This window comes from Dipodomys ordii, unplaced genomic scaffold, assembly GCF_000151885.1.
Source record: "Dipodomys ordii isolate 6190 unplaced genomic scaffold, Dord_2.0 Scaffold5, whole genome shotgun sequence".
NCBI classification, from domain to species: domain Eukaryota; kingdom Metazoa; phylum Chordata; class Mammalia; order Rodentia; family Heteromyidae; genus Dipodomys; species Dipodomys ordii.
The window spans coordinates 3,752,902-3,765,237 of record NW_012267221.1 but is presented as its reverse complement, the minus strand read 5'-3'; positions in this window follow the sequence as shown (position 1 = coordinate 3,765,237).

Genomic DNA, 12,336 nt, shown 5'->3' with positions numbered 1-12,336 from the left:
GGAAGGAAACTGCTCAGGATTAAAATGACTCATCAATACAAAATATGTTTTGGGGGGGCTGGGGGTTTAGCTCAGTGGAAGGGCGCCCGCCTGGTGCACACAAGGCCCTGGGATCGGTCCTCAGGGAAAAAGAAAAGAAAATATGTTTTTTTATGCAAACTTAGATAATTGAGGCAAACTCTGATAATTCAAATTTAAATTGAAAACTTAAGAGTTAACCTGGAATACTGTGATGAGGAATGAGGCCTCTCAATGGAAAGGGTGCTGTTTTTTTTATTAAATGCCTGACATGGGCAGTGGAACAAGGTTGTGGTAACTCTGCCTTACATATGTTGACTGGTTTTGGAATTAATTAAATAGAAAGATATTAATTGAGTAGAAAGGAACTAAAGTAGTAGTTATTCCACTGTGATAGAAAGAGACTTTATTGAGACTTTATATGTATATAATTAGCATATATCTATGTGTATATATATATATATATATATATCCTTGGAAGTATTAGAGTTTGAACTGAAAGCCTCACACTTGCTTGCTAAGTGATCTAGTACTAGAACCATGCCTCCAGTCCCTTTAGACTTTCAGTTATTTTTCAGGTAGAGTCTTGTGCTCTTGACCTGACTGGTTTCAGACTGAGATCCTCCCCATAATCTGTGTCCTGTTCAGCTAGGATTATAGATATGTACCAGCACACTGAAACCTCAAATCAGCAATTTGGATTAAATTATTTGATAAGTGAAAATTTTAACTTTGGAGTCAAGCAAGATATCTTTTCTTATTGATATGAGGAAATAATTAGACTAATAAGAATACATAACATCTAGAGCAAAGGAAAATTTTATTCAAAATTTAGACCTACCATTTTGTTAGTTAAATAAGTTGAAAGAAATTTTCTACCCTGGAAAATATTACTATTATACTAAAAAATAGAATCATAGAGATTCAAAATGCTATCCAAGTACTTAAAGCAGCTAGCATACTGCCTTTTTATGTGTACAAGAAATGATACTTGCTATGCTTAGAGCACACACAATGGAATTCTGCCTTGAAAAAAAATCTTATTTATTTATTTATTTATTATTTTTTATTGTGAACATGCTGTACAGAGGGGTTACAATTATATGGGCAAGATAATGAGTACATTTCTTATCAAGCATTGCAGCCTCCTCCTTTGTTTACCCTTCACATCCCTTCCCAGCCTCCCCCCACCCCCGAAAAAAAATCTTTTATTCAGTAAGTATTGTCTTTAAAGTAATAAGCCATGTGCTTTATTATCACCAACAATGGAGATTATCTAGCTTCTATACCCAGAAGTGAAAGTGACCTAACTATAGATGGAAAAATAAAACCATATTTTCAGATCTTTTTAGAAGAGAGATACTATAATTTCTTTTTCCACAAGAAACTTTGAATTATAAAAAAGCTTCCTCTGTCTGGTCTATTGCTTGGCTAACATTTATGAAAATAAAAGCTTTGCAAAAAAGGGATTATCATGGCTTTGAAGCCACAGTCTGAGTTGCAGGATATTGGTGTACCCATGTATTAGACATTGCAATGTATTTCTTTTCCTATCTCTGCCCAGTGGGCAGTGGTTTCTTGGCAACATGTACAGAAACACTGGGCATCCATGCACATGATTTCTTAATTTGTTTACATGATATTCATTTGCAATAGAGTTTTCGCAAACTCTTGGCACAGAGTTTCTCTATTTAAAAATTACAAAGCTCTTCTTTTGGCATGACTCCTCTATATGTAGGTTTGTGTTTCCTGTCTTCTAGTTTCCAAAAAGATAGTGCTGTAGAAACACACACATACCCATTCATTAAGTACTTTGAAGTGGTGATCTGTGATATTTCCAAACACACATTCCTTTACCAACTTAGCTGACTGTCTCAAGTCTCCTTTCTAAGGAATTCTAACAACTGACATCTGAGACAATACAACTGACATCCGAGACAATAGCAACAACTAAAAACCAAAAAGTTGTTTCTGGTTGGTGGTATAATGTTGCTTTTGGTAGAGGAAAACTCAGACCAATTTTAATTCAAGGACAATAATGAGTCATCCTATTATATTGAAAACTCTATGCAGTGCATGGAGAGATCTATTTGGGGTGTAACTATCTTAGCACTGATTTCTTTTTCTTTTCTTTTTTTTTTAACCAAGCTTGCACCTTTCCTTCAAGCCTTTCTTTGAAGCTACTTTCAAATTATAAACTCCTGTTTGCAATGTTAAAGAAATAAAGTGTTATATTGAACATATCTCTTCAGTCATGCTTTGAATCACTATAATCATTATTTTATAACTATTGATTATTGAAAGAAAAGGGAAAAAAGGCATCAAAATGTCTGACATTTGAAAGGCTATCACATGGAAATAAGCTCCTTGTGACTGTTTTTTAAAATGGTATCTGTTCATGGCATTAAAATTTTCAAAACTTTCTTTCCTTACAGTGTGAGCCAAAAGGAACAACAGCAGTGGCTGTCCCGTCCTAAATGTTTTGCTTTTGGCTTTCAAAGGGCACAGAAATTGTATCCGCAAAGATGTCCTGTCAAAATGATTTAAACAGAGGAAAGAAAATGGCTGGAGGGGAATTCATACTCTAGATCAAAAACAATTTTTAGTGTTCTCCTCTGGTGGCCTATGTGGAGAAACATAACAGCCCAGACTGCTGGAGGGTTTTTTTTTTTTTTCCAGGAGGTTAAATTTCAAAAAGAGGAAACAACAGCAAACAGGCTGCCAATTTACTCAACAATGTCACAACTGGCTGGAGATGTGTTCAAAGTAAAATTGCTCATTTACAAATTCCTTACTCTCAACTATTGACACTTCTTAGGAAACCACAGAGCTTTCATGTCACATTTATGACCTCTAGGTACACAAACACACTGATCCTCATGACATCTCTTTGCCCTATAATTCAACCCCCAGGGGCCTGAAGAAGTCACCAGCAACTCAGCAGAATCGTTCAAGTACCAAAGAACACATTAGTTTCTAGATGGTATGGATTAGAAGGAGATGCCTACAACACAATTCCAAAATGATTTTCATAGAAGAGAGATGTATCTCTTGTCTGTCATTCACCAAGAGCTTGTCTTGGGAGGTGAGCTAAAAAGATGTGAGTCCCTCACATCTTTTCTGCAAGTGGACACCTCTGCAGGCAGATAGTGGGGACAACAGAGAAATTCCCTTAAAATGCTGGAATACATAAAAGAGTTGAGGAGAAGTCAAAGATCAGGACTCCTTCAGAGAAGATATACTGGAACTGGAAGAAGAGAAATAGAGAAACCTGAGTTTCAAACAGTCAAGTGTTTCTAAGGATTTAGAAAGGTAGTTTAGGCACCTGTAATCTTAACTACTAGGAAGATTGTCTTTGGGAGGATTGTGCTTCAAAAACAGCAATGGCATCTCAATAGAAAAGAACTGTGTGTGGTGGAATACTACTATTATTCTAGCTACATGCTGTCCAGGCTGGTCTAGGCATAAATGTGAGACCCTGTTTGGAAAACAATTAATATTAATGCAAAAAAGCACTGGGGGATGTAGAGTACCTACATAGCAAGTGCAGACATCTCTATTCAAACCCTAGTACCATCAGAAAAAGAGAGAGGAAGAGGAAGGGAGAGGGAGAGAAAGGAGTTGGGGAGAGAGACTTTAAAATATTTACATACCCAAGAGTGTTTCCGTCTGGATAGAGGTCTCCTGGTTGTTCAGTTGTACATACATCCAGGAGCCAGTTGGAGAATAAATTAAATTAGGCCTGGTGAAGGTTGAAGGTTAGACACATGAAAATCAAATAGGCATTTCTTTCTTTTTAATTAACTTTAGGTAGTTGTACAAAGGAGTTTCAATTCAACCTATCACTTTATGAGCACAATGGAGCTTTATCAGTGTCATCCCTTCCATCATTCTCCCTATCTATCCAACCCCACCCATCTCTTCCAGTTACCTCTAAACATTTTCACATATGTACATTGAATATTATAACTATACTCTCCCACCCTTCTTCTCTCCATTCATTGGCCCCTGTTCCTCTAGATCTCACTTCATTGACAACATGTTTCAGCTTCCTGGTTTCCATTTTATTAAACTATGAGTTAGTTATTCTAAGGAGTTACACTATGGAAACCTCTCCTGGGTATACCATACTATAAGCTGTATGTGTGTGTGTGTGTGTGTGTGTGTGTGTGTGGTGTATGCATATGACCCTGTACATATTTTCATATATGTTTATAATTTAGTTCTAACCACAGATAAGAGAAAACATTAATACATTGGCTCTTTGATTCTGACTTACTTTCTTGACATAAAAATATATATTTTTTAAAAGAAAACAATTATGGTATGTAAACATTAACTGGAAAAATATTAAGTTGTCACTGAAAAAAATATGTGTACAAACATCTAGAAAATATATGACATTACACTAAAAGCTATATGACTATTAATCATACTGTGTGCACTTAATTTTACATATTTATGTGCTAATTTATCTTTATATATCCACTAGTCTGCCTAGTTGTCCTTGAAAAAGGAAAAGACATAAAAAAATATGTCGGAGGAAATGACAGTGTTAATCATAGCTATAATCTGAGTTTCCATGTCATGTCTAGGTGGTTTCTAATAAATCTGTTACTCATCCAGAAGTAAAAACATATATAGTGATGAACACAAATTGAATGCTTAATTGCTAACTATGTCATGTCCATCTTCTACAAGTTACATAGTAATAACAGTGATTTATTGAGAGCTTCTCTCCTGTCAGTTTCTGTGCTGAGAACTTTGCATTTATTAAGCCATTTGATTCTTATGAGATTTCTAATGAAGTAAATCCTGTTATATTCACATTGTCAGCTGCTGAGTCTGAGTCTTAAAGCAGCAACCTGGCTAACTTACCAACTACGAAGTCATATGCAATGTTCCAGGGGACAAATAACTCTATTCTAAGTGCACCCAAATTGAGTTCAAGATTAGTGATGCTATAAATGGGTCTTAGATTTTCTAAGAAAGGGTTTGTAAAAGAATCAAAGGAAGAATGAAGCCTGAGAACACCTCAGAGGCTACAGAGTCCATGGTCCTTACGAGCAGATGGTCCGGGCATGACTTCTGTCTCTACCACGACTTAACTGCATGATCTTGGGCAATTTACCCATATATTGGACAATGATTACCTTTCATAGTTTAATATTGCTAAAAATGGGTAATTTTAACATTACTTGACTGCATATCTTTATGGGTTTGTTGCTTTCTTTCCTCTCCATTTTTGAGGCAGTACTATGCTATTACTAATACAAAATTCACAATCCCCTTCCCACAGCCCCTCAAGTACTGGGATCACAGACATGATTCACTGTCTCTGGCTCTTTTAGCTCTTTATATAGATGAGAAATATTATTCTTCTAGTATTAGGTGTATCATCCAGAAACAAATCCATTTCTTTTCTTTTGTAATAATAGGCAGCATTTTTTCAAGCACTATTTTTAGTTTGTTGTATTATGACATTAAAACTAATCAATCAGAAATAACTACTTGGGTAATCATCACAGCTAGATGTAATTCATTATTGCTCTCCAGTTAGAATTGAGAAAACTGAAGAAAATCATTTCAAGAAAAATTATTTTAAAATTATTTTAAACAATCACAGTCACCCAGCAACCAAACCTAGATGACTTTTAATATAATACATACACTTCAAATCAAATATCATCTCATGTATCATTTTATGTTAAAAAAAAGTTTACTTCAAGTCAATTACCTCCATAAAGAACTTCAAAAATTATTACTCAAAAATGCCAATTTATAGTGAAAAGTTCAAGTCAATCTGTAGTTTAGGAGTATGGATGGATCTCACCAAGAAAAATGTGTGATGCTAGTTTAACCATCAAGTATGTTCGAAAGATGTTGCATGTTGTGCCCGCATTGGGAAGCAAATGCCCCAGATACTTCTTATGTACTCCACTACTCCACTGAGAAGTAAAGGCTGCTGTCCTCTGTGGTCAGATGCTCCTGTTCCTTTCCTGTCCCTACTTACTGTCTTCCTTTTATTAGAGAACCTTCACCCCATACTAGAGTCCACGTCTCATAGCCTCTACTCAGTGTCCATGGTAAATAGGACAGAGACTAACCCTGAAGCAGAAGAGAGATGAGAGTTACTGATGGATTGTCATTCGGACCCTAAGACTAGTCAGTCTTCACGGGGCACTAAGAAAAAATATGAAGCAAGTGTTTAAGTTAAGATTAATTTTATAGCTCCAAAGTTGCAACTTAAATAAATAGATTCATAGATAGGTAGATAAAGATACCCATGTAGGGATAGACTAGATGTAGATATAGATACAGACATAATTTAGCTATAGATATACCAATACATATATGGTATAAATATCCATGCAGGCATAGCTACCTTTAGAGAGAATACACTCACATCATATGAATAAAATAAAACAAAAATTTAATACTTCTTCCTACATCCTCAAAACCAATTTGTAAAATGAGAAAAATTTTAGCTTCAGAAGAATAAAGCTCCAGTTTCTTAAGATTATGGACAGATTATGGAATTTGTGGTAAACAATATATGCAATATAAATTTAAACTCAATTTAGATTGCTTTGTCTTATATCAAAGGGAGAACAGCTTCAACTACCCTAGCAGATGGCTGGTAGCATAGGCAGAAAGCTTTGTTACAAGGTAGTAGTTGGAATTGGGGAGACACAGGTTCTCAAAAATGACTCTCCCACAGGCTCTGAATATGCCTTTAGACAGGGCTGTCATATTGTCCATGAACTAAGAACAATTGAGGACAATGATCTCCTTAGAAAAGAATAAATGTCCATGAAGTCTTCCCTCGGAGTTTGTATGGTTCCCAATATAAGCCTTTCCTTTAAGTTTTTCTTAATATGGTGAATGTAGTTTTCTTTTTAATGAAATAACTTCTAATCAAGAATATTAGAAGCCAGGCACTCCCCTTCTAATCCTAACTGCTCAGGAGGCTGAGATCTGAGGACTGTGGTTCAAATCTGGCCTAAGCAGGAGAGTCCATGAGAATCTTATCTCCAAAAACCAGAAGTAGAACTGTAATTCAAGTAGTAGCATAGCTCAAGGGCTATGCTTGGGGCCCGAGTTCAAGCTCCCAGGACCTATACATAAAAAAAACAAGTCATAGTTGAGAAAAAAAGTAGAAGTATTAGAGCATGAACTTAAGGGTACCTTGACTCATTTGACTCATTGATGCTTGAAATTCTGTTAGGTTTTTATTATTTTCATGGCAGTTTTAATTTCATGTCAATCACTTTCTTTTCACTCTTGCAAATGCAAATGTTTCTGGAAGCTATATATCTTTGAGGGTCTATAAATCATGTATATTTACAGAATTTATATTGGAATTTCCCTCTAAAGTCATATTGAGATAGAATTTGAAAAAAAAAGTACATTGTACGACAGAGAGCTGCAACAATACCACTGCAATAGTGCCAACCTCCTCTGAAAGTGCTTCTTTCACAGCTCCTGAAGATGGACTTCTCTTGATGATAGGAAATAACAGTTCACAAGGCTTCCTTTGCTGAGGTCTACCCAGCAAGGGATGGAACAAGAATTTTGTCCTATCATGTTGGCGTTACAAGTAATATTCTACAATGAAGATACAAAATCACAATTACTTGCTCAGAAATAGAAAGACAAAAAATGAGACCCGGGGACTCTACATTTTTGGCTTTTACAGGGCCAAATGGTCAATGAATATGAGTAGCCTCTCATATTCTGGAAAAGAAGAGTTGGCTGATCCTTACCTTAGGGCCTCCAGAAGGAAAAATGGCCCTGATATCAGCTCCACTTCAGCTCCATGCAACCTATGTTGGACTTTTGATATACAACACTGTAAGTTAATAAATTTGTCATTTTAAGCCAGAAAAGGAACGGAAAGAATAGGAGAAAAATGACAAGCACAAACATGAAGAGAGAAAGAAGGAAAATTGCTCCGAAAACCAAAATTAGAAGCTGTGTCTGTCTGCTTGACTCAGTCTTTGTTAACTATAGATGAAATAAAAAGAGAGAACTGGGTAGAAGAGAATAAAAAGAAAAGCTCTAAAGGCATTTGTTAACATTTAGACAATTTAATTTTTTGTTTGAAGATAAGATCTCCTTGGTAAGAAATTCTTTTTCTTTTTCTGTTTTTTGCCAGTCCTGGAACTGGGACTTGAATTTAGGACCCGTGTACTGTCACTGAGCTTCTCTGTGCTCAAGGCTAGTACTCTACCACGTGAGCCACAGCACCACTTCTGGCTTTTTCTGAGTAGCTTATTGGAGATAAGAGTCCCAAAGATGATTCTGGCATTGGCTGGCTTTGAACTGTGATCCTCAGATGTCGGCCTCCAAGTAGCTAGGATTACAGGCATGGGCCACCAGCATGAGCCACTGGCATCTGGCAGAAATCAGTTATTCTTAACAGTTAAGACCTATAATAATATGTAGAACATTAACTGTGAAGAATCACACATTGCTAGTACATATAGACATACACATCTTCAAAATATTAGGTATGTACAACTTCTTCTTTTTAAAAAGTCAACAAAATTTTCATTTTAACTGGAAGATACTATCTTTTTAACCAGGTTGCATAAGAATACCTATGAAGGTCAAAAACGCTAGTTGAGGACACTTGGCATATACAAGAAGATATTTTCCTCATGTTACAATTTGAAAATCCATCTTATCTCTATGTATAGGATTATGTGCTACTTATTTAACTTACCTCCTCTAACACACTGATTAGAAATAAGCTTGTACACATTTGACAAATGTTCTGTAAATTGGCAATCTCATGCATGAAGTCTTTCTAAGAATGAAGAGAAAATGACTTTTCTCACAAAAATAGCTAGTAGAAAGAAAAACTTTATTAAGTCAAGGCTCATATTTTAAGGGCTCATTGTTGTACTCTATGCTTTATAAATTCTAAGCATTTTATGAAGGTTTTTCTGAACTCTCATTAAGAATTAACTAATTTTAAAAATTGCCCAATTCTTTTTTGAAAATGATCGAACTAATAATAAATATAGGAAATGAGTTAACTAATTCTTAAAATTGCATAATTCGAGCTGGGAAGGTGGCTCAGTGGTAGAGCACTTGCCTTGCATGCCTGAGGCCCTGGGTTCGATTCCTCAGCACCACATAAGCAAAAAGGAAAAAAGCCGGAAGTGGCACTGTGGCTCAAGTGGTAGAGCGCTAGCCTTGAGCTGAAGAGCTGAGGGACAATGCCCAGGCCCAGAGTTCAGGCCCTACGACCGGACCCAAAAAAAATTGCATAATTCTTTTGATGTGTGGTAATATTTGGTCCAATAATATGACAGAGGCAGAGGAGCTAGGCTACCTTGCAACTGTCTTTACCAGCTCACTTGCTGCTTCTTAGATTCATGGTTTTAAAAAGAATCAATGTCCTCACCATTTGAGACTCTTCTTATTTACTAGAAATTGTCAATTGTTCAGTTTATATACAAAGTATAGATTTTTCTGACTGGTAACATAATAAAAGCAGATGACTGCTGTCAATACATTGGTTAAGTTTTTCTTGTTAATACAACTGACTACACAACAGCTCAATACAGTAGGAAGGAAGTTCTGGCAATGACTCCAAAATTTGAGTCAAGTCTTCCAAAATAGTGTAAGCATTTTTAAAATAATTTTGTACAAATATTCATTTTGTAGGAAAGAAAGATTGAGACCTGGCTTTTCACCTTATGACTAGTACTCTTTCTCAGTCTCTTAAGGTGTTGTGCAGTATGTAACAAGCTTGCAATATCTCCTATGCTGATATCTTTCAAACAATACAACAATCAAGAAGATATTTTCATTAACTGTTGCAAAAATAGTTTACATCCCCATCTTATTTAGATAAGATGGAGATGTATAGTCTAAGATTTTATTCTGGCCCCACCTTTAGGTTTGGGGTATGAGAGAATAATTGCAACCTATGACATAAAACTAAATAGTGTACCTTACATGTTTACAAAGATCATTCCTGCCATAGCAATAGGAAAGATAGAGACAGTTTGACAGACACAGAGAGACAGTGACCCAGATAGAGAACAAGAGATTGAGCATCAGACAGACTGAGATTTCCCTATCTCACCTCAGTAAACTCATTGTGTATTTCTGGTTCTACTAACTGAGAACACATATTTCTCTAGAGACTCCAATTGTCCATACAGAGTGGAAGCTTCTTAGTTTGTGGTAAAATTTTTATCACCTTCAAATAGCGCCTCCTCTGGCCTCACACATAAAATAGAAGCTACAGAGCCTAACTTGTACAAACTTTGTCTCCTGCAACTCAGGTGACAGAATCAGCTACTCTAAATTTCAGCTTCTCTTAGCTGATTGTGTGTACAAACATTTATCAAGCAATACTAGAATATATACAAAATACATTATCATGAAAAATACCCATGTATAAATAAAAATTTGCTAAATAGTTGAAGACATTGTATACTCTTTGCCAGCTGAATCAACTGAATCAATTTACACCCCTGCCAAGAATCAGCAATAGTTTGAGCTTGTTACTTACCATTGCTAGGCATTATTTTTTTCTCTTTCATCCTTCAATATTAAGAGTATCCATGTCAATACTCTTAATATGTTATATATGTATGATTGTTTATTTTTGAGGCCAGGTCCTGCTATGTAGTTCAGGCTGGAGTCAAACTTATGAACATCCTGTCTCTACCTTCCAAATGCTGGGATTTGGAAGTGGTGCTGTGCTCTACAAGTGGTAGAGCGCTCACCTTGAGCTGAAGAGATGAGGGACAGCTCCCAGGTCCAGAGTTCAATCCCCACTACCAACAAACAACTGACTTCTTGTCTATTTTATAATTAAATACAGGAGTAAATTTTGCTTACACATGAAAAATAAATTGTGATAGCTTTCTTAGTAAAAAAAAAATCCAAATGGTCTTGTTCTAAAAGTATTCTCTGTATCCTGGATAGCCAGCTTCAACTCTCATATAATAAAACTATGTGATGTTGTGTGGTAGTTGAGAGCGTATAAAAATCTATTTCTCTTAATAGATTTTCAGCCTCCTCACCTGCTTTTACCTTGCCCTTCTGCTTTCATGGGTAACTGAGGACTCAAATTCATAAACATTGCAAGGTGTGGAGGGCAGAAGGGCATACATCTTGCTTTGCTTACTTAACTCCACTAATGCAGTTTCCCCTGACATATCTGCTCCATCACTTTAATTCATATTGAGAATCCCATGTGACCTACTTACCTTCCTCATGTCCCAGTTGTCTCCTTCCTCACGGATTTATACATGGGTGTTCAGTTAAATGGTGCCATGAGAAAAAAGAAAAGAAAAGAAAAAGCTCTGATCTGAACATTTGCCAAAATCAAATGTGCAATACTCCTATTATAAATCCCTCCCCATTTTGATAATGACTTTCAGGGGTTCTGAGAATTTAACAGTTGCTCAAACAAAAACTGGCCACTGTCTAGTACTGCTAATGATTTCTTGGTATTTTGCTCTATAAGAGGGATGGGAAGGGGAAACAAAGGAGGAGGCAACAATGCTTGGCAAGAAATGTACTCATTATCTTGCCCATGTAATTGTAACCCCTATGTACGGTATTTTCACAATAAAAAAAGAGGATTCTGGAAAAAGTTAAGGTAAACTTGGAAGTACACTCTACCATATTCAGTTTGAAGTCTTGGTTCTTTTCTTAGTTTGTATAAACGAAGAATATCACTATAAGAATTACTGAGTGGAATAAGTATAATGCAAGTTATCTTAAATATATAAATGAGGCTTTATCACAAACTATGATAAACTTATTTTGTCCCCCTTCAACTTTTTTAAAACGTTAGCAGAGCTTCTTTCCTCTCATTTTTTCTCTCTTGCATAAAGGACACATTTATTAAAACCATGACAAATCAGGCTCACACTTATGATCCTAGCTGCTCAAGGGGCTGAGATATATAGTTAGTAGGAATGTCCATGATCCTTCATCATGAATTAACCAGCAAGATACCAGCCTGCAGGCATGGCTCAAGGGAGACAACCATAAGCAAGAAAACTGAGTAAGCCAGGCTCTGGTGGGTCACACCTGTAATCCTAACTACTCAGTATGCTGAGATCTTAGGATTATGGTTCAAAGCCAGTCTGTGAGACTTTTATCTCCAATTAACCACCAAAAAGCTGGAAGTAGAACTGTGCCTGAATGACAGAGCAGTAGACTTGAGCAAAAATGCTGTAAGATAGAATCTAGGCCCACAGAGTTCAAGCCCTAGCACCAGCATACACAAAAAAGCAAGCTGAGTGAGTAGCCCTGAGTTCAAAATAGACAAACAAGTAA